This window comes from Pantherophis guttatus, chromosome 16 (assembly GCF_059756535.1).
Source record: "Pantherophis guttatus breed Tessera chromosome 16, ASM5975653v1, whole genome shotgun sequence".
NCBI classification, from domain to species: Eukaryota; Metazoa; Chordata; class Lepidosauria; order Squamata; family Colubridae; genus Pantherophis; species Pantherophis guttatus.
The window spans coordinates 17,046,847-17,068,007 of NC_142078.1; positions in this window are offsets into that span (position 1 = coordinate 17,046,847).

Consider the following 21,161-nt stretch of genomic DNA (forward strand, 5'->3'; position numbering starts at 1 on the left):
CCAGGATGAGTTTCCTGATGAAATTCCATGTCTAAAAATGGTGTTGCTTCAACTTTTTAAAAATCAAGCCTTTTTGGTGCCAGGAGAAGAAAAGGCTATACTCCACGGTCAGGAAAAATCCTGCACAGGAACCAAAATGTTTTTTGAAGCCAAATTTTTTTTTTGAAACCAAATACAAAAACGGACACCAGGATGAGTTTCAGGATGAAATTCCATGTCTAAAAATGGTGTTGCTTCAACTTTTTAAAAATCAAGCCTTTTTGGTGCCAGGAGAAGAAAAGGCTATACTCCACGGTCAGGAAAAATCCTGCCCAGGAACCAAAATGTTTTTTGAAGCCAAATTTTTTTTTTTGAAACCAAATGCAAAAACGGACACCAGGATGAGATTAAGGATGAAATTCCATGTCTAAAAATGGTGTTGCTTCAACTTTTTAAAAATCAAGCCTTTTTGGTGCCAGGAGAAGAAAAGGCTTTACTCCACGGTCAGGAAAAATCCTGCCCAGGAACCAAAATGTTTTTTGAAGCCAAATTTTTTTTTTGAAACCAAATGCAAAAACGGACACCAGGATGAGTTTCAGGATGAAATTCCATGTCTAAAAATGGTGTTGCTTCAACTTTTTAAAAATCAACCCTTTTTGGTGCCAGGAGAAGAAAAGGCTATACTCCACGGTCAGGAAAAATCCTGCCCAGGAACCAAAATGTTTTTTGAAGCCAAATTTTTTTTTTGAAACCAAATGCAAAAACGGACACCAGGATGAGTTTCCTAATGAAATTCCATGTCTATAAATGGTGTTGCTTCAACTTTTTAAAAATCAAGCCTTTTTGGTGCCAGGAGAAGAAAAGGCTTTACTCCACGGTCAGGAAAAATCCTGCCCAGGAACCAAAATGTTTTTTGAAGCCAATTTTTTTTTTTGAAACCAAATACAAAAACGGACACCAGGATGAGTTTCAGGATGAAATTCCATGTCTAAAAATGGTGTTGCTTCAACTTTTTAAAAATCAAGCCTTTTTGGTGCCAGGAGAAGAAAAGGCTTTACTCCACGGTCAGGAAAAATCCTGCCCAGGAACCAAAATGTTTTTTGAAGACAAATTTTTTTTTTGAAACCAAATGCAAAAACGGACACCAGGATGAGTTTCAGGATGAAATTCCATGTCTAAAAATGGTGTTGCTTCAACTTTTTAAAAATCAAGCCTTTTTGGTGCCAGGAGAAGAAAAGGCTTTACTCCACGGTCAGGAAAATCCTGCCCAGGAACCAAAATGTTTTTTGAAGCCAAATTTTTTTTTTGAAACCAAATACAAAAACGGACACCAGGATGAGTTTCAGGATGAAATTCCATGTCTAAAAATGGTGTTGCTTCAACTTTTTAAAAATCAAGCCTTTTTGGTGCCAGGAGAAGAAAAGGCTATACTCCACGGTCAGGAAAAATCCTGCCCAGGAACCAAAATGTTTTTTGAAGCCAAATTTTTTTTTTTGAAACCAAATGCAAAAACGGACACCAGGATGAGATTAAGGATGAAATTCCATGTCTAAAAATGGTGTTGCTTCAACTTTTTAAAAATCAAGCCTTTTTGGTGCCAGGAGAAGAAAAGGCTTTACTCCACGGTCAGGAAAAATCCTGCCCAGGAACCAAAATGTTTTTTGAAGCCAAATTTTTTTTTGAAACCAAATGCAAAAACGGACACCAGGATGAGTTTCCTGATGAAATTCCATGTCTAAAAATGGTGTTGCTTCAACTTTTTAAAAATCAAGCCTTTTTGGTGCCAGGAGAAGAAAAGGCTTTACTCCACGGTCAGGAAAAATCCTGCCCAGGAACCAAAATGTTTTTTGAAGCCAAATTTTTTTTTTGAAACCAAATACAAAAACGGACACCAGGATGAGTTTCAGGATGAAATTCCATGTCTAAAAATGGTGTTGCTTCAACTTTTTAAAAATCAAGCCTTTTTGGTGCCAGGAGAAGAAAAGGCTTTACTCCACGGTCAGGAAAAATCCTGCCCAGGAACCAAAATGTTTTTTGAAGCCAAATTTTTTTTTTGAAACCAAATGCAAAAACGGACACCAGGATGAGTTTCAGGATGAAATTCCATGTCTAAAAATGGTGTTGCTTCAACTTTTTAAAAATCAAGCCTTTTTGGTGCCAGGAGAAGAAAAGGCTATACTCCACGGTCAGGAAAAATCCTGCCCAGGAACCAAAATGTTTTTTGAAGCCAAATTTTTTTTTTGAAACCAAATGCAAAAACAGACACCAGGATGAGTTTCAGGATGAAATTCCATGTCTAAAAATGGTGTTGCTTCAACTTTTTAAAAATTAAGCCTTTTTGGTGCCAGGAGAAGAAAAGGCTTTACTCCACGGTCAGGAAAAATCCTGCCCAGGAACCAAAATGTTTTTTGAAGCCAATTTTTTTTTTTGAAACCAAATACAAAAACGGACACCAGGATGAGTTTCAGGATGAAATTCCATGTCTAAAAATGGTGTTGCTTCAACTTTTTAAAAATCAAGCCTTTTTGGTGCCAGGAGAAGAAAAGGCTATACTCCACGGTCAGGAAAAATCCTGCCCAGGAACCAAAATGTTTTTTGAAGCCAAATTTTTTTTTTGAAACCAAATGCAAAAACGGACACCAGGATGAGTTTCAGGATGAAATTCCATGTCTAAAAATGGTGTTGGTTCAACTTTTTAAAAATCAAGCCTTTTTGGTGCCAGGAGAAGAAAAGGCTATACTCCACGGTCAGGAAAAATCCTGCCCAGGAACCAAAATGTTTTTTGAAGCCAATTTTTTTTTTTGAAACCAAATGCAAAAACGGACACCAGGATGAGATTAAGGATGAAATTCCATGTCTAAAAATGGTGTTGCTTCAACTTTTTAAAAATCAAGCCTTTTTGGTGCCAGGAGAAGAAAAGGCTTTACTCCACGGTCAGGAAAAATCCTGCCCAGGAACCAAAATGTTTTTTGAAGCCAAATTTTTTTTTTGAAACCAAATGCAAAAACGGACACCAGGATGAGTTTCAGGATGAAATTCCATGTCTAAAAATGGTGTTGCTTCAACTTTTTAAAAATCAAGCCTTTTTGGTGCCAGGAGAAGAAAAGGCTATACTCCACGGTCAGGAAAAATCCTGCCCAGGAACCAAAATGTTTTTTGAAGCCAAATTTTTTTTTTGAAACCAAATACAAAAACGGACACCAGGATGAGTTTCCTGATGAAATTCCATGTCTAAAAATGGTGTTGCTTCAACTTTTTAAAAATCAAGCCTTTTTGGTCCCAGGAGAAGAAAAGGCTTTACTCCACGGTCAGGAAAAATCCTGCCCAGGAACCAAAATGTTTTTTGAAGCCAAATTTTTTTTTGAAACCAAATACAAAAACGGACACCAGGATGAGTTTCCTGATGAAATTCCATGTCTAAAAATGGTGTTGCTTCAACTTTTTAAAAATCAAGCCTTTTTGGTGCCAGGAGAAGAAAAGGCTATACTCCACGGTCAGGAAAAATCCTGCCCAGGAACCAAAATGTTTTTTGAAGCCAAATTTTTTTTTTGAAACCAAATGCAAAAACGGACACCAGGATGAGTTTCAGGATGAAATTCCATGTCTAAAAATGGTGTTGCTTCAACTTTTTAAAAATCAAGCCTTTTTGGTGCCAGGAGAAGAAAAGGCTTTACTCCACGGTCAGGAAAAATCCTGCCCAGGAACCAAAATGTTTTTTGAAGCCAATTTTTTTTTTTGAAACCAAATACAAAAACGGACACCAGGATGAGTTTCCTGATGAAATTCCATGTCTAAAACTGGTGTTGCTTCAACTTTTTAAAAATCAAGCCTTTTTGGTCCCAGGAGAAGAAAAGGCTTTACTCCACGGTCAGGAAAAATCCTGCCCAGGAACCAAAATGTTTTTTGAAGCCAAATTTTTTTTTGAAACCAAATACAAAAACGGACACCAGGATGAGTTTCCTGATGAAATTCCATGTCTAAAAATGGTGTTGCTTCAACTTTTTAAAAATCAAGCCTTTTTGGTGCCAGGAGAAGAAAAGGCTATACTCCACGGTCAGGAAAAATCCTGCCCAGGAACCAAAATGTTTTTTGAAGCCAAATTTTTTTTTTGAAACCAAATGCAAAAACGGACACCAGGATGAGTTTCAGGATGAAATTCCATGTCTAAAAATGGTGTTGCTTCAACTTTTTAAAAATCAAGCCTTTTTGGTGCCAGGAGAAGAAAAGGCTTTACTCCACGGTCAGGAAAAATCCTGCCCAGGAACCAAAATGTTTTTTGAAGCCAATTTTTTTTTTTGAAACCAAATACAAAAACGGACACCAGGATGAGTTTCCTGATGAAATTCCATGTCTAAAACTGGTGTTGCTTCAACTTTTTAAAAATCAAGCCTTTTCGGTGCCAGGAGAAGAAAAGGCTTGACTCCACGGTCAGGAAAAATCCTGCCCAGGAACCAAAATGTTTTTTGAAGCCAAATTTTTTTTTTGAAACCAAATACAAAAACGGACACCAGGATGAGTTTCAGGATGAAATTCCATGTCTAAAAATGGTGTTGCTTCAATTTTTAAAAATCAAGCCTTTTCGGTGCCAGGAGAAGAAAAGGCTTTACTCCACGGTCAGGAAAAATCCTGCACAGGAACCAAAATGTTTTTTGAAGCCAAATTTTTTTTTTGAAACCAAATGCAAAAACGGACACCAGGATGAGTTTCAGGATGAAATTCCATGTCTAAAAATGGTGTTGCTTCAACTTTTTAAAAATCAAGCCTTTTTGGTGCCAGGAGAAGAAAAGGCTTTACTCCACGGTCAGGAAAATCCTGCCCAGGAACCAAAATGTTTTTTGAAGCCAAATTTTTTTTTTTGAAACCAAATGCAAAAACGGACACCAGGATGAGTTTCAGGATGAAATTCCATGTCTAAAAATGGTGTTGCTTCAACTTTTTAAAAATCAAGCCTTTTTGGTGCCAGGAGAAGAAAAGGCTTTACTCTACGGTCAGGAAAAATCCTGCCAAGGAACCAAAATGTTTTTTGAAGCCAAATTTTTTTTTTGAAACCAAATGCAAAAACGGACACCAGGATGAGTTTCAGGATGAAATTCCATGTCTAAAAATGGTGTTGCTTCAACTTTTTAAAAATCAAGCCTTTTTGGTGCCAGGAGAAGAAAAGGCTTTACTCTACGGTCAGGAAAAATCCTGCCCAGGAACCAAAATGTTTTTTGAAGCCAAATTTTTTTTTTCAAACCAGATGCCAAAACGGACACCAGGATGAGTTTCAGGATGAAATTCCATGTCTAAAAATGGTGTTGCTTCAACTTTTTAAAAATCAAGCCTTTTTGGTGCCAGGAGAAGAAAAGGCTATACTCCACGGTCAGGAAAAATCCTGCCCAGGAACCAAAATATATTTTGAAGCCAATTTTTTTTTTTGAAACCAAATGCAAAAACAGACACCAGGATGAGTTTCAGGATGAAATTCCATGTCTAAAAATGGTGTTGCTTCAACTTTTTAAAAATCAAGCCTTTTTGGTGCCAGGAGAAGAAAAGGCTTTACTCCACGGTCAGGAAAAATCCTGCCCAGGAACCAAAATGTTTTTTGAAGCCAATTTTTTTTTTTGAAACCAAATACAAAAACGGACACCAGGATGAGTTTCCTGATGAAATTCCATGTCTAAAAATGGTGTTGCTTCAACTTTTTAAAAATCAAGCCTTTTTGGTGCCAGGAGAAGAAAAGGCTATACTCCACGGTCAGGAAAAATCCTGCACAGGAACCAAAATGTTTTTTGAAGCCAAATTTTTTTTTTGAAACCAAATACAAAAACGGACACCAGGATGAGTTTCAGGATGAAATTCCATGTCTAAAAATGGTGTTGCTTCAACTTTTTAAAAATCAAGCCTTTTTGGTGCCAGGAGAAGAAAAGGCTATACTCCACGGTCAGGAAAAATCCTGCCCAGGAACCAAAATGTTTTTTGAAGCCAAATTTTTTTTTTTGAAACCAAATGCAAAAACGGACACCAGGATGAGATTAAGGATGAAATTCCATGTCTAAAAATGGTGTTGCTTCAACTTTTTAAAAATCAAGCCTTTTTGGTGCCAGGAGAAGAAAAGGCTTTACTCCACGGTCAGGAAAAATCCTGCCCAGGAACCAAAATGTTTTTTGAAGCCAAATTTTTTTTTTGAAACCAAATGCAAAAACGGACACCAGGATGAGTTTCAGGATGAAATTCCATGTCTAAAAATGGTGTTGCTTCAACTTTTTAAAAATCAACCCTTTTTGGTGCCAGGAGAAGAAAAGGCTATACTCCACGGTCAGGAAAAATCCTGCCCAGGAACCAAAATGTTTTTTGAAGCCAAATTTTTTTTTTGAAACCAAATGCAAAAACGGACACCAGGATGAGTTTCCTAATGAAATTCCATGTCTATAAATGGTGTTGCTTCAACTTTTTAAAAATCAAGCCTTTTTGGTGCCAGGAGAAATAAAGGCTTTACTCCACGGTCAGGAAAAATCCTGCCCAGGAACCAAAATGTTTTTTGAAGCCAATTTTTTTTTTTTGAAACCAAATACAAAAACGGACACCAGGATGAGTTTCAGGATGAAATTCCATGTCTAAAAATGGTGTTGCTTCAACTTTTTAAAAACCAAGCCTTTTTGGTGCCAGGAGAAGAAAAGGCTATATTCCACGGTCAGGAAAAATCCTGCCCAGGAACCAAAATGTTTTTTGAAGCCAAATTTTTTTTTTGAAACCAAATGCAAAAACGGACACCAGGATGAGTTTCAGGATGAAATTCCATGTCTAAAAATGGTGTTGCTTCAACTTTTTAAAAATCAAGCCTTTTTGGTGCCAGGAGAAGAAAAGGCTTTACTCCACGGTCAGGAAAAATCCTGCCCAGGAACCAAAATGTTTTTTGAAGCCAAATTTTTTTTTGAAACCAAATGCAAAAACGGACACCAGGATGAGATTAAGGATGAAATTCCATGTCTAAAAATGGTGTTGCTTCAACTTTTTAAAAATCAAGCCTTTTTGGTGCCAGGAGAAGAAAAGGCTTTACTCCACGGTCAGGAAAAATCCTGCCCAGGAAGCAAAATGTTTTTTGAAGCCAAATTTTTTTTTTGAAACCAAATACAAAAACGGACACCAGGATGAGATTAAGGATGAAATTCCATGTCTAAAAATGGTGTTGCTTCAACTTTTTAAAAATCAAGCCTTTTTGGTGCCAGGAGAAGAAAAGGCTATACTCCACGGTCAGGAAAAATCCTGCCCAGGAACCAAAATGTTTTTTGAAGCCAATTTTTTTTTTTGAAACCAAATGCAAAAACGGACACCAGGATGAGATTAAGGATGAAATTCCATGTCTAAAAATGGTGTTGCTTCAACTTTTTAAAAATCAAGCCTTTTTGGTGCCAGGAGAAGAAAAGGCTATACTCCACGGTCAGGAAAAATCCTGCCCAGGAACCAAAATGTTTTTTGAAGCCAAATTTTTTTTTTGAAACCAAATGCAAAAACGGACACCAGGATGAGTTTCAGGATGAAATTCCATGTCTAAAAATGGTGTTGCTTCAACTTTTTAAAAATCAAGCCTTTTTGGTGCCAGGAGAAGAAAAGGCTTTACTCCACGGTCAGGAAAAATCCTGCCCAGGAACCAAAATGTTTTTTGAAGCCAATTTTTTTTTTTGAAACCAAATACAAAAACGGACACCAGGATGAGTTTCCTGATGAAATTCCATGTCTAAAACTGGTGTTGCTTCAACTTTTTAAAAATCAAGCCTTTTCGGTGCCAGGAGAAGAAAAGGCTTGACTCCACGGTCAGGAAAAATCCTGCCCAGGAACCAAAATGTTTTTTGAAGCCAAATTTTTTTTTTGAAACCAAATACAAAAACGGACACCAGGATGAGTTTCCTGATGAAATTCCATGTCTAAAAATGGTGTTGCTTCAACTTTTTAAAAATCAAGCCTTTTTGGTGCCAGGAGAAGAAAAGGCTATACTCCACGGTCAGGAAAAATCCTGCCCAGGAACCAAAATGTTTTTTGAAGCCAAATTTTTTTTTTGAAACCAAATACAAAAACGGACACCAGGATGAGTTTCAGGATGAAATTCCATGTCTAAAAATGGTGTTGCTTCAACTTTTTAAAAATCAAGCCTTTTTGGTGCCAGGAGAAGAAAAGGCTATACTCCACGGTCAGGAAAAATCCTGCCCAGGAACCAAAATGTTTTTTGAAGCCAAATTTTTTTTTTTGAAACCAAATGCAAAAACGGACACCAGGATGAGATTAAGGATGAAATTCCATGTCTAAAAATGGTGTTGCTTCAACTTTTTAAAAATCAAGCCTTTTTGGTGCCAGGAGAAGAAAAGGCTTTACTCCACGGTCAGGAAAAATCCTGCCCAGGAACCAAAATGTTTTTTGAAGCCAAATTTTTTTTTTGAAACCAAATGCAAAAACGGACACCAGGATGAGTTTCAGGATGAAATTCCATGTCTAAAAATGGTGTTGCTTCAACTTTTTAAAAATCAACCCTTTTTGGTGCCAGGAGAAGAAAAGGCTATATACTCCACGGTCAGGAAAAATCCTGCCCAGGAACCAAAATGTTTTTTGAAGCCAAATTTTTTTTTTGAAACCAAATGCAAAAACGGACACCAGGATGAGTTTCCTAATGAAATTCCATGTCTATAAATGGTGTTGCTTCAACTTTTTAAAAATCAAGCCTTTTTGGTGCCAGGAGAAGAAAAGGCTTTACTCCACGGTCAGGAAAAATCCTGCCCAGGAACCAAAATGTTTTTTGAAGCCAATTTTTTTTTTTGAAACCAAATACAAAAACGGACACCAGGATGAGTTTCAGGATGAAATTCCATGTCTAAAAATGGTGTTGCTTCAACTTTTTAAAAATCAAGCCTTTTTGGTGCCAGGAGAAGAAAAGGCTATATTCCACGGTCAGGAAAAATCCTGCCCAGGAACCAAAATGTTTTTTGAAGCCAAATTTTTTTTTTGAAACCAAATGCAAAAACGGACACCAGGATGAGTTTCAGGATGAAATTCCATGTCTAAAAATGGTGTTGCTTCAACTTTTTAAAAATCAAGCCTTTTTGGTGCCAGGAGAAGAAAAGGCTTTACTCCACGGTCAGGAAAAATCCTGCCCAGGAAGCAAAATGTTTTTTGAAGCCAAATTTTTTTTTTGAAACCAAATACAAAAACGGACACCAGGATGAGATTAAGGATGAAATTCCATGTCTAAAAATGGTGTTGCTTCAACTTTTTAAAAATCAAGCCTTTTTGGTGCCAGGAGAAGAAAAGGCTATACTCCACGGTCAGGAAAAATCCTGCCCAGGAACCAAAATGTTTTTTGAAGCCAATTTTTTTTTTTGAAACCAAATGCAAAAACGGACACCAGGATGAGATTAAGGATGAAATTCCATGTCTAAAAATGGTGTTGCTTCAACTTTTTAAAAATCAAGCCTTTTTGGTGCCAGGAGAAGAAAAGGCTTTACTCCACGGTCAGGAAAAATCCTGCCCAGGAACCAAAATGTTTTTTGAAGCCAAATTTTTTTTTTGAAACCAAATGCAAAAACGGACACCAGGATGAGTTTCAGGATGAAATTCCATGTCTAAAAATGGTGTTGCTTCAACTTTTTAAAAATCAAGCCTTTTTGGTGCCAGGAGAAGAAAAGGCTATACTCCACGGTCAGGAAACATCCTGCCCAGGAACCAAAATGTTTTTTGAAGCCAAATTTTTTTTTTGAAACCAAATACAAAAACGGACACCAGGATGAGTTTCAGGATGAAATTCCATGTCTAAAAATGGTGTTGCTTCAACTTTTTAAAAATCAAGCCTTTTTGGTCCCAGGAGAAGAAAAGGCTTTACTCCACGGTCAGGAAAAATCCTGCCCAGGAACCAAAATGTTTTTTGAAGCCAATTTTTTTTTTGAAACCAAATACAAAAACGGACACCAGGATGAGTTTCCTGATGAAATTCCATGTCTAAAAATGGTGTTGCTTCAACTTTTTAAAAATCAAGCCTTTTTGGTGCCAGGAGAAGAAAAGGCTATACTCCACGGTCAGGAAAAATCCTGCCCAGGAACCAAAATGTTTTTTGAAGCCAAATTTTTTTTTTGAAACCAAATGCAAAAACGGACACCAGGATGAGTTTCAGGATGAAATTCCATGTCTAAAAATGGTGTTGCTTCAACTTTTTAAAAATCAAGCCTTTTTGGTGCCAGGAGAAGAAAAGGCTTTACTCCACGGTCAGGAAAAATCCTGCCCAGGAACCAAAATGTTTTTTGAAGCCAATTTTTTTTTTTGAAACCAAATACAAAAACGGACACCAGGATGAGTTTCCTGATGAAATTCCATGTCTAAAACTGGTGTTGCTTCAACTTTTTAAAAATCAAGCCTTTTCGGTGCCAGGAGAAGAAAAGGCTTGACTCCACGGTCAGGAAAAATCCTGCCCAGGAACCAAAATGTTTTTTGAAGCCAAATTTTTTTTTTGAAACCAAATACAAAAACGGACACCAGGATGAGTTTCAGGATGAAATTCCATGTCTAAAAATGGTGTTGCTTCAACTTTTTAAAAATCAAGCCTTTTTGGTGCCAGGAGAAGAAAAGGCTATACTCCACGGTCAGGAAAAATCCTGCCCAGGAACCAAAATGTTTTTTGAAGCCAAATTTTTTTTTTGAAACCAAATGCAAAAACGGACACCAGGATGAGTTTCAGGATGAAATTCCATGTCTAAAAATGGTGTTGCTTCAACTTTTTAAAAATCAAGCCTTTTTGGTGCCAGGAGAAGAAAAGGCTTTACTCTACGGTCAGGAAAAATCCTGCCAAGGAACCAAAATGTTTTTTGAAGCCAAATTTTTTTTTTGAAACCAAATGCAAAAACGGACACCAGGATGAGTTTCAGGATGAAATTCCATGTCTAAAAATGGTGTTGCTTCAACTTTTTAAAAATCAAGCCTTTTTGGTGCCAGGAGAAGAAAAGGCTTTACTCCACGGTCAGGAAAAATCCTGCCCAGGAACCAAAATGTTTTTTGAAGCCAAATTTTTTTTTTGAAACCAGATGCAAAAACGGACACCAGGATGAGTTTCAGGATGAAATTCCATGTCTAAAAATGGTGTTGCTTCAACTTTTTAAAAATCAAGCCTTTTTGGTGCCAGGAGAAGAAAAGGCTATACTCCACGGTCAGGAAAAATCCTGCCCAGGAACCAAAATGTATTTTGAAGCCAATTTTTTTTTTTGAAACCAAATGCAAAAACAGACACCAGGATGAGTTTCAGGATGAAATTCCATGTCTAAAAATGGTGTTGCTTCAACTTTTTAAAAATCAAGCCTTTTTGGTGCCAGGAGAAGAAAAGGCTTTACTCCACGGTCAGGAAAAATCCTGCCCAGGAACCAAAATGTTTTTTGAAGCCAATTTTTTTTTTTGAAACCAAATACAAAAACGGACACCAGGATGAGTTTCCTGATGAAATTCCATGTCTAAAAATGGTGTTGCTTCAACTTTTTAAAAATCAAGCCTTTTTGGTGCCAGGAGAAGAAAAGGCTATACTCCACGGTCAGGAAAAATCCTGCCCAGGAACCAAAATGTTTTTTGAAGCCAAATTTTTTTTTTGAAACCAAATACAAAAACGGACACCAGGATGAGTTTCAGGATGAAATTCCATGTCTAAAAATGGTGTTGCTTCAACTTTTTAAAAATCAAGCCTTTTTGGTGCCAGGAGAAGAAAAGGCTTTACTCCACGGTCAGGAAAATCCTGCCCAGGAACCAAAATGTTTTTTGAAGCCAAATTTTTTTTTTGAAACCAAATGCAAAAACGGACACCAGGATGAGTTTCAGGATGAAATTCCATGTCTAAAAATGGTGTTGCTTCAACTTTTTAAAAATCAAGCCTTTTTGGTGCCAGGAGAAGAAAAGGCTTTACTCCACTGTCAGGAAAAATCCTGCCCAGGAACCAAAATGTTTTTTGAAGCCAAATTTTTTTTTTGAAACCAGATGCAAAAACGGACACCAGGATGAGTTTCAGGATGAAATTCCATGTCTAAAAATGGTGTTGCTTCAACTTTTTAAATATCAAGCCTTTTTGGTGCCAGGAGAAGAAAAGGCTATACTCCACGGTCAGGAAAAATCCTGCCCAGGAACCAAAATGTATTTTGAAGCCAATTTTTTTTTTTGAAACCAAATGCAAAAACAGACACCAGGATGAGTTTCAGGATGAAATTCCATGTCTAAAAATGGTGTTGCTTCAACTTTTTAAAAATCAAGCCTTTTTGGTGCCAGGAGAAGAAAAGGCTTTACTCCACGGTCAGGAAAAATCCTGCCCAGGAACCAAAATGTTTTTTGAAGCCAATTTTTTTTTTTGAAACCAAATACAAAAACGGACACCAGGATGAGTTTCCTGATGAAATTCCATGTCTAAAAATGGTGTTGCTTCAACTTTTTAAAAATCAAGCCTTTTTGGTGCCAGGAGAAGAAAAGGCTATACTCCACGGTCAGGAAAAATCCTGCCCAGGAACCAAAATGTTTTTTGAAGCCAAATTTTTTTTTTGAAACCAAATACAAAAACGGACACCAGGATGAGTTTCAGGATGAAATTCCATGTCTAAAAATGGTGTTGCTTCAACTTTTTAAAAATCAAGCCTTTTTGGTGCCAGGAGAAGAAAAGGCTATACTCCACGGTCAGGAAAAATCCTGCCCAGGAACCAAAATGTTTTTTGAAGACAAATTTTTTTTTTGAAACCAAATGCAAAAACGGACACCAGGATGAGTTTCAGGATGAAATTCCATGTCTAAAAATGGTGTTGCTTCAACTTTTTAAAAATCAAGCCTTTTTGGTGCCAGGAGAAGAAAAGGCTTTACTCCACGGTCAGGAAAATCCTGCCCAGGAACCAAAATGTTTTTTGAAGCCAAATTTTTTTTTTGAAACCAAATACAAAAACGGACACCAGGATGAGTTTCAGGATGAAATTCCATGTCTAAAAATGGTGTTGCTTCAACTTTTTAAAAATCAAGCCTTTTTGGTGCCAGGAGAAAAAAAGGCTATACTCCACGGTCAGGAAAAATCCTGCCCAGGAACCAAAATGTTTTTTGAAGCCAAATTTTTTTTTTTGAAACCAAATGCAAAAACGGACACCAGGATGAGATTAAGGATGAAATTCCATGTCTAAAAATGGTGTTGCTTCAACTTTTTAAAAATCAAGCCTTTTTGGTGCCAGGAGAAGAAAGGCTTTACTCCACGGTCAGGAAAAATCCTGCCCAGGAACCAAAATGTTTTTTGAAGCCAAATTTTTTTTTTGAAACCAAATGCAAAAACGGACACCAGGATGAGTTTCAGGATGAAATTCCATGTCTAAAAATGGTGTTGCTTCACCTTTTTAAAAATCAAGCCTTTTTGGTGCCCGGAGAAGAAAAGGCTTTACTCCACGGTCAGGAAAAATCCTGCCCAGGAACCAAAATGTTTTTTGAAGCCAAATGTTTTTTTTGAAACCGAATGCAAAAACGGACACCAGGATGAGTTTCCTGATGAAATTCCATGTCTAAAAATGGTGTTGCTTCAACTTTTTAAAAATCAAGCCTTTTTGGTGCCAGGAGAAGAAAACGCTTTTCTCCACGGTCAGGAAAAATCCTGCCCAGGAACCAAAATGTTTTTTGAAGCCAAATTTTTTTTTTGAAACCAAATACAAAAACGGACACCAGGATGAGTTTCAGGATGAAATTCCATGTCTAAAAATGGTGTTGCTTCAACTTTTTAAAAATCAAGCCTTTTTGGTGCCAGGAGAAGAAAAGGCTTTACTCCACGGTCAGGAAAAATCCTGCCCAGGAACCAAAATGTTTTTTGAAGCCAAATTTTTTTTTTGAAACCAAATGCAAAAACGGACACCAGGATGAGTTTCAGGATGAAATTCCATGTCTAAAAATGGTGTTGCTTCAACTTTTTAAAAATCAAGCCTTTTTGGTGCCAGGAGAAGAAAAGGCTTTACTCTACGGTCAGGAAAAATCCTGCCCAGGAACCAAAATGTTTTTTGAAGCCAAATTTTTTTTTTGAAACCAAATGCAAAAACGGACACCAGGATGAGTTTCAGGATGAAATTCCATGTCTAAAAATGGTGTTGCTTCAACTTTTTAAAAATCAAGCCTTTTTGGTGCCAGGAGAAGAAAAGGCTTTACTCTACGGTCAGGAAAAATCCTGCCCAGGAACCAAAATGTTTTTTGAAGCCAATTTTTTTTTTTGAAACCAAATACAAAAACGGACACCAGGATGAGTTTCAGGATGAAATTCCATGTCTAAAAATGGTGTTGCTTCAACTTTTTAAAAATCAAGCCTTTTTGGTGCCAGGAGAAGAAAAGGCTATACCCCACGGTCAGGAAAAATCCTGCCCAGGAACCAAAATGTTTTTTGAAGCCAAATTTTTTTTTTGAAACCAAATGCAAAAACGGACACCAGGATGAGTTTCAGGATGAAATTCCATGTCTAAAAATGGTGTTGCTTCAACTTTTTAAAAATCAAGCCATTTTGGTGCCAGGAGAAGAAAAGGCTTTACTCTACGGTCAGGAAAAATCCTACCAAGGAACCAAAATGTTTTTTGAAGCCAAATTTTTTTTTTGAAACCAAATACAAAAACGGACACCAGGATGAATTTCAGGATGAAATTCCATGTCTAAAAATGGTGTTGCTTCAACTTTTTAAAAATCAAGCCTTTTTGGTGCCAGGAGAAGAAAAGGCTTTTCTCCACGGTCAGGAAAAATCCTGCCCAGGAACCAAAATGTTTTTTGAAGCCAAATTTTTTTTTTGAAACCAAATGCAAAAACGGACACCAGGATGAGTTTCAGAATGAAATTCCATGTCTAAAAATGGTGTTGCTTCAACTTTTTAAAAATCAAGCCTTTTTGGTGCCAGGAGAAGAAAAGGCTTTACTCTACGGTCAGGAAAAATCCTGCCCAGGAACCAAAATGTTTTTTGAAGCCAAATTTTTTTTTTGAAACCAAATACAAAAACGGACACCAGGATGAGTTTCAGGATGAAATTCCATGTCTAAAAATGGTGTTGCTTCAACTTTTTAAAAATCAAGCCTTTTTGGTGCCAGGAGAAGAAAAGGCTTTACTCCACGGTCAGGAAAAATCCTGCCCAGGAACCAAAATGTTTTTTGAAGCCAAATTTTTTTTTTGAAACCAAATGCAAAAACGGACACCAGGATGAGTTTCAGGATGAAATTCCATGTCTAAAAATGGTGTTGCTTCAACTTTTTAAAAATCAAGCCTTTTTGGTGCCAGGAGAAGAAAAGGCTTTACTCTACGGTCAGGAAAAATCCTGCCAAGGAACCAAAATGTTTTTTGAAGCCAAATTTTTTTTTTGAAACCAAATACAAAAACGGACACCAGGATGAGTTTCAGGATGAAATTCCATGTCTAAAAATGGTGTTGCTTCAACTTTTTAAAAATCAAGCCTTTTTGGTGCCAGGAGAAGAAAAGGCTTTTCTCCACGGTCAGGAAAAATCCTGCCCAGGAACCAAAATGTTTTTTGAAGCCAAATTTTTTTTTTGAAACCAAATGCAAAAACGGACACCAGGATGAGTTTCAGGATGAAATTCCATGTCTAAAAATGGTGTTGCTTCAACTTTTTAAAAATCAAGCCTTTTTGGTGCCAGGAGAAGAAAAGGCTTTACTCTACGGTCAGGAAAAATCCTGCCCAGGAACCAAAATGTTTTTTGAAGCCAAATTTTTTTTTTGAAACCAAATACAAAAACGGACACCAGGATGAGTTTCAGGATGAAATTCCATGTCTAAAAATGGTGTTGCTTCAACTTTTTAAAAATCAAGCCTTTTTGGTGCCAGGAGAAGAAAAGGCTTTTTCTCCACGGTCAGGAAAAATCCTGCCCAGGAACCAAAATGTTTTTTGAAGCCAAATTTTTTTTTTGAAACCAAATACAAAAACGGACACCAGGATGAGTTTCAGGATGAAATTCCATGTCTAAAAATGGTGTTGCTTCAACTTTTTAAAAATCAAGCCTTTTTGGTGCCAGGAGAAGAAAAGGCTTTTTCTCCACGGTCAGGAAAAATCCTGCCCAGGAACCAAAATGTTTTTTGAAGCCAAATTTTTTTTTTGAAACCAAATACAAAAACGGACACCAGGATGAGTTTCAGGATGAAATTCCATGTCTAAAAATGGTGTTGCTTCAACTTTTTAAAAATCAAGCCTTTTTGGTGCCAGGAGAAGAAAAGGCTATACTCCACGGTCAGGAAAAATCCTGCCCAGGAACCAAAATGTTTTTTGAAGCCAAATTTTTTTTTTGAAACCAAATGCAAAAACGGACACCAGGATGAGTTTCAGGATGAAATTCCATGTCTAAAAATGGTGTTGCTTCAACTTTTTAAAAATCAAGCCTTTTTGGTGCCAGGAGAAGAAAAGGCTTTACTCTACGGTCAGGAAAAATCCTGCCCAGGAACCAAAATGTTTTTTGAAGCCAAATTTTTTTTTTGAAACCAAATACAAAAACGGACACCAGGATGAGTTTCAGGATGAAATTCCATGTCTAAAAATGGTGTTGCTTCAACTTTTTAAAAATCAAGCCTTTTTGGTGCCAGGAGAAGAAAAGGCTTTTCTCCACGGTCAGGAAAAATCCTGCCCAGGAACCAAAATGTTTTTTGAAGCCAAATTTTTTTTTTGAAACCAAATACAAAAACGGACACCAGGATGAGTTTCAGGATGAAATTCCATGTCTAAAAATGGTGTTGCTTCAACTTTTTAAAAATCAAGCCTTTTTGGTACCAGGAGAAGAAAAGGCTTTTCTCCACGGTCAGGAAAAATCCTGCCCAGGAACCAAAATGTTTTTTGAAGCCAAATTTTTTTTTTGAAACCAAATGCAAAAACGGACACCAGGATGAGTTTCCTGATGAAATTCCATGTCTAAAAATGGTGTTGCTTCAACTTTTTAAAAATCAAGCCTTTTTGGTGCCAGGAGAAGAAAAGGCTTTACTCCACGGTCAGGAAAAATCCTGCCCAGGAACCAAAATGTTTTTTGACGCCAAATTTTTTTTTTGAAACCGAATGCAAAAACGGACACCAGGATGAGTTTCCTGATGAAATTCCATGTCTAAAAATGGTGTTGCTTCAACTTTTTAAAAATCAAGCCTTTTTGGTGCCAGGAGAAGAAAAGGCTTTTCTCCACGGTCAGGAAAAATCCTGCCCAGGAACCAAAATGTTTTTTGAAGCCAAATTTTTTTTTTAAAACCAAATACAAAAACGGACACCAGGATGAGTTTCAGGATGAAATTCCATGTCTAAAAATGGTGTTGCTTCAACTTTTTAAAAATCAAGCCTTTTTGGTGCCAGGAGAAGAAAAGGCTTTACTCTACGGTCAGGAAAAATCCTGCCCAGGAACCAAAATGTTTTTTGAAGCCAAATTTTTTTTTGGAAACCAAATACAAAAACGGACACCAGGATGAGTTTCAGGATGAAATTCCATGTCTAAAAATGGTGTTGCTTCAACTTTTTAAAAATCAAGCCTTTTTGGTGCCAGGAGAAGAAAAGGCTATACTCCACGGTCAGGAAAAATCCTGCCCAGGAACCAAAATGTTTTTTGAAGCCAAATTTTTTTTTTGAAACCAAATGCAAAAACGGACACCAGGATGAGTTTCAGGATGAAATTCCATGTCTAAAAATGGTGTTGCTTCAACTTTTTAAAAATCAAGCCTTTTTGGTGCCAGGAGAAGAAAAGGCTTTACTCTACGGTCAGGAAAAATCCTGCCAAGGAACCAAAATGTTTTTTGAAGCCAAATTTTTTTTTTGAAACCAAATACAAAAACGGACACCAGGATGAGTTTCAGGATGAAATTCCATGTCTAAAAATGGTGTTGCTTCAACTTTTTAAAAATCAAGCCTTTTTGGTGCCAGGAGAAGAAAAGGCTTTTCTCCACGGTCAGGAAAAATCCTGCCCAGGAACCAAAATGTTTTTTGAAGCCAAATTTTTTTTTTGAAACCAAATGCAAAAACTGACACCAGGATGAGATTAAGGATGAAATTCCATGTCTAAAAATGGTGTTGCTTCAACTTTTTAAAAATCAAGCCTTTTTGGTGCCAGGAGAAGAAAAGGCTTTTCTCCACGGTCAGGAAAAATCCTGCCCAGGAACCAAAATGTTTTTTGAAGCCAAATTTTTTTTTTGAAACCAAATACAAAAACGGACACCAGGATGAGTTTCAGGATGAAATTCCATGTCTAAAAATGGTGTTGCTTCAACTTTTTAAAAATCAAGCCTTTTTGGTGCCAGGAGAAGAAAAGGCTTTTCTCCACGGTCAGGAAAAATCCTGCCCAGGAACCAAAATGTTTTTTGAAGCCAAATTTTTTTTTTGAAACCAAATACAAAAACGGACACCAGGATGAGTTTCAGGATGAAATTCCATGTCTAAAAATGGTGTTGCTTCAACTTTTTAAAAATCAAGCCTTTTTGGTGCCAGGAGAAGAAAAGGCTTTACTCTACGGTCAGGAAAAATCCTGCCCAGGAACCAAAATGTTTTTTGAAGCCAAATTTTTTTTTTGAAACCAAATGCAAAAACGGACACCAGGATGAGTTTCAGGATGAAATTCCATGTCTAAAAATGGTGTTGCTTCAACTTTTTAAAAATCAAGCCTTTTTGGTGCCAGGAGAAGAAAAGGCTTTACTCTACGGTCAGGAAAAATCCTGCCCAGGAACCAAAATGTTTTTTGAAGCCAAATTTTTTTTTTTAAACCAAATACAAAAACGGACACCAGGATGAGTTTCAGGATGAAATTCCATGTCTAAAAATGGTGTTGCTTCAACTTTTTAAAAATCAAGCCTTTTTGGTGCCAGGAGAAGAAAAGGCTTTTCTCCACGGTCAGGAAAAATCCTGCCCAGGAACCAAAATGTTTTTTGAAGCCAAATTTTTTTTTTGAAACCAAATACAAAAACGGACACCAGGATGAGTTTCAGGATGAAATTCCATGTCTAAAAATAGTGTTGCTTCAACTTTTTAAAAATCAAGCCTTTTTGGTGCCAGGAGAAGAAAAGGCTATACTCCACGGTCAGGAAAAATCCTGCCCAGGAACCAAAATGTTTTTCGAAGCCAAATTTTTTTTTGAAACCAAATGCAAAAACGGACACCAGGATGAGTTTCAGGATGAAATTCCATGTCTAAAAATGGTGTTGCTTCAACTTTTTAAAAATCAAGCCTTTTTGGTGCCAGGAGAAGAAAAGGCTTTACTCTACGGTCAGGAAAAATCCTGCCCAGGAACCAAAATGTTTTTTGAAGCCAAATTTTTTTTTTGAAACCAAATGCAAAAACGGACACCAGGATGAGTTTCAGGATGAAATTCCATGTCTAAAAATGGTGTTGCTTCAACTTTTTAAAAATCAAGCCTTTTTGGTGCCAGGAGAAGAAAAGGCTTTACTCTACGGTCAGGAAAAATCCTGCCCAGGAACCAAAATGTTTTTGAAGCCAAATTTTTTTTTTGAAACCAAATACAAAAACGGACACCAGGATGAGTTTCAGGATGAAATTCCATGTCTAAAAATGGTGTTGCTTCAACTTTTTAAAAATCAAGCCTTTTTGGTGCCAGGAGAAGAAAAGGCTTTTCTCCACGGTCAGGAAAAATCCTGCCCAGGAACCAAAATGTTTTTTGAAGCCAAATTTTTTTTTTGAAACCAAATACAAAAACGGACACCAGGATGAGATTAAGGATGAAATTCCATGTCTAAAAATGGTGTTGCTTCAACTTTTTAAAAATCAAGCCTTTTTGGTGCCAGGAGAAGAAAAGGCTATACTCCACGGTCAGGAAAAATCCTGCCCAGGAACCAAAATGTTTTTTGAAGCCAAATTTTTTTTTTGAAACCAAATGCAAAAACGGACACCAGGATGAGTTTCAGGATGAAATTCCATGTCTAAAAATGGTGTTGCTTCAACTTTTTAAAAATCAAGCCTTTTTGGTGCCAGGAGAAGAAAAGGCTTTACTCTACGGTCAGGAAAAATCCTGCCAAGGAACCAAAATGTTTTTTGAAGCCAATTTTTTTTTTTGAAACCAAATACAAAAACGGACACCAGGATGAGTTTCAGAATGAAATTCCATGTCTAAAAATTGTGTTGCTTCAACTTTTTAAAAATCAAGCCTTTTTGGTGCCAGGAGAAGAAAAGGCTATACTCCACGGTCAGGAAAAATCCTGCCCAGGAACCAAAATGTTTTTTGAAGCCAAATTTTTTTTTTGAAACCAAATGCAAAAACGGACACCAGGATGAGTTTCAGGATGAAATTCCATGTCTAAAAATGGTGTTGTTTCAACTTTTTAAAAATCAAGCCTTTTTGGTGCCAGGAGAAGAAAAGGCTTTACTCTACGGTCAGGAAAAATCCTGCCCAGGAACCAAAATGTTTTTTGAAGCCAAATTTTTTTTTTGAAACCAAATACAAAAACGGACACCAGGATGAGTTTCAGGATGAAATTCCATGTCTAAAAATGGTGTTGCTTCAACGTTTTAAAAATCAAGCCTTTTTGGTGCCAGGAGAAGAAAAGGCTTTTCTCCACGGTCAGGAAAAATCCTGCCCAGGAACCAAAATGTTTTTTGAAGCCAAATTTTTTTTTTGAAACCAAATACAAAAACGGACACCAGGATGAGTTTCAGGATGAAATTCCATGTCTAAAAATGGTGTTGCTTCAACTTTTTAAAAATCAAGCCTTTTTGGTGCCAGGAGAAGAAAAGGCTTTACTCTACGGTCAGGAAAAATCCTGCCCAGGAACCAAAATGTTTTTTGAAGCCAAATTTTTTTTTTGAAACCAAATGCAAAAACGGACACCAGGATGAGTTTCAGGATGAAATTCCATGTCTAAAAATGGTGTTGCTTCAACTTTTTAAAAATCAAGCCTTTTTGGTGCCAGGAGAAGAAAAGGCTTTACTCTACGGTCAGGAAAAATCCTGCCCAGGAACCAAAATGTTTTTTGAAGCCAAATTTTTTTTTTGAAACCAAATACAAAAACGGACACCAGGATGAGTTTCAGGATGAAATTCCATGTCTAAAAATGGTGTTGCTTCAACTTTTTAAAAATCAAGCCTTTTTGGTGCCAGGAGAAGAAAAGGCTATACTCCACGGTCAGGAAAAATCCTGCCCAGGAACCAAAATGTTTTTTGAAGCCAAATTTTTTTTTTGAAACCAAATGCAAAAACGGACACCAGGATGAGTTTCAGGATGAAATTCCATGTC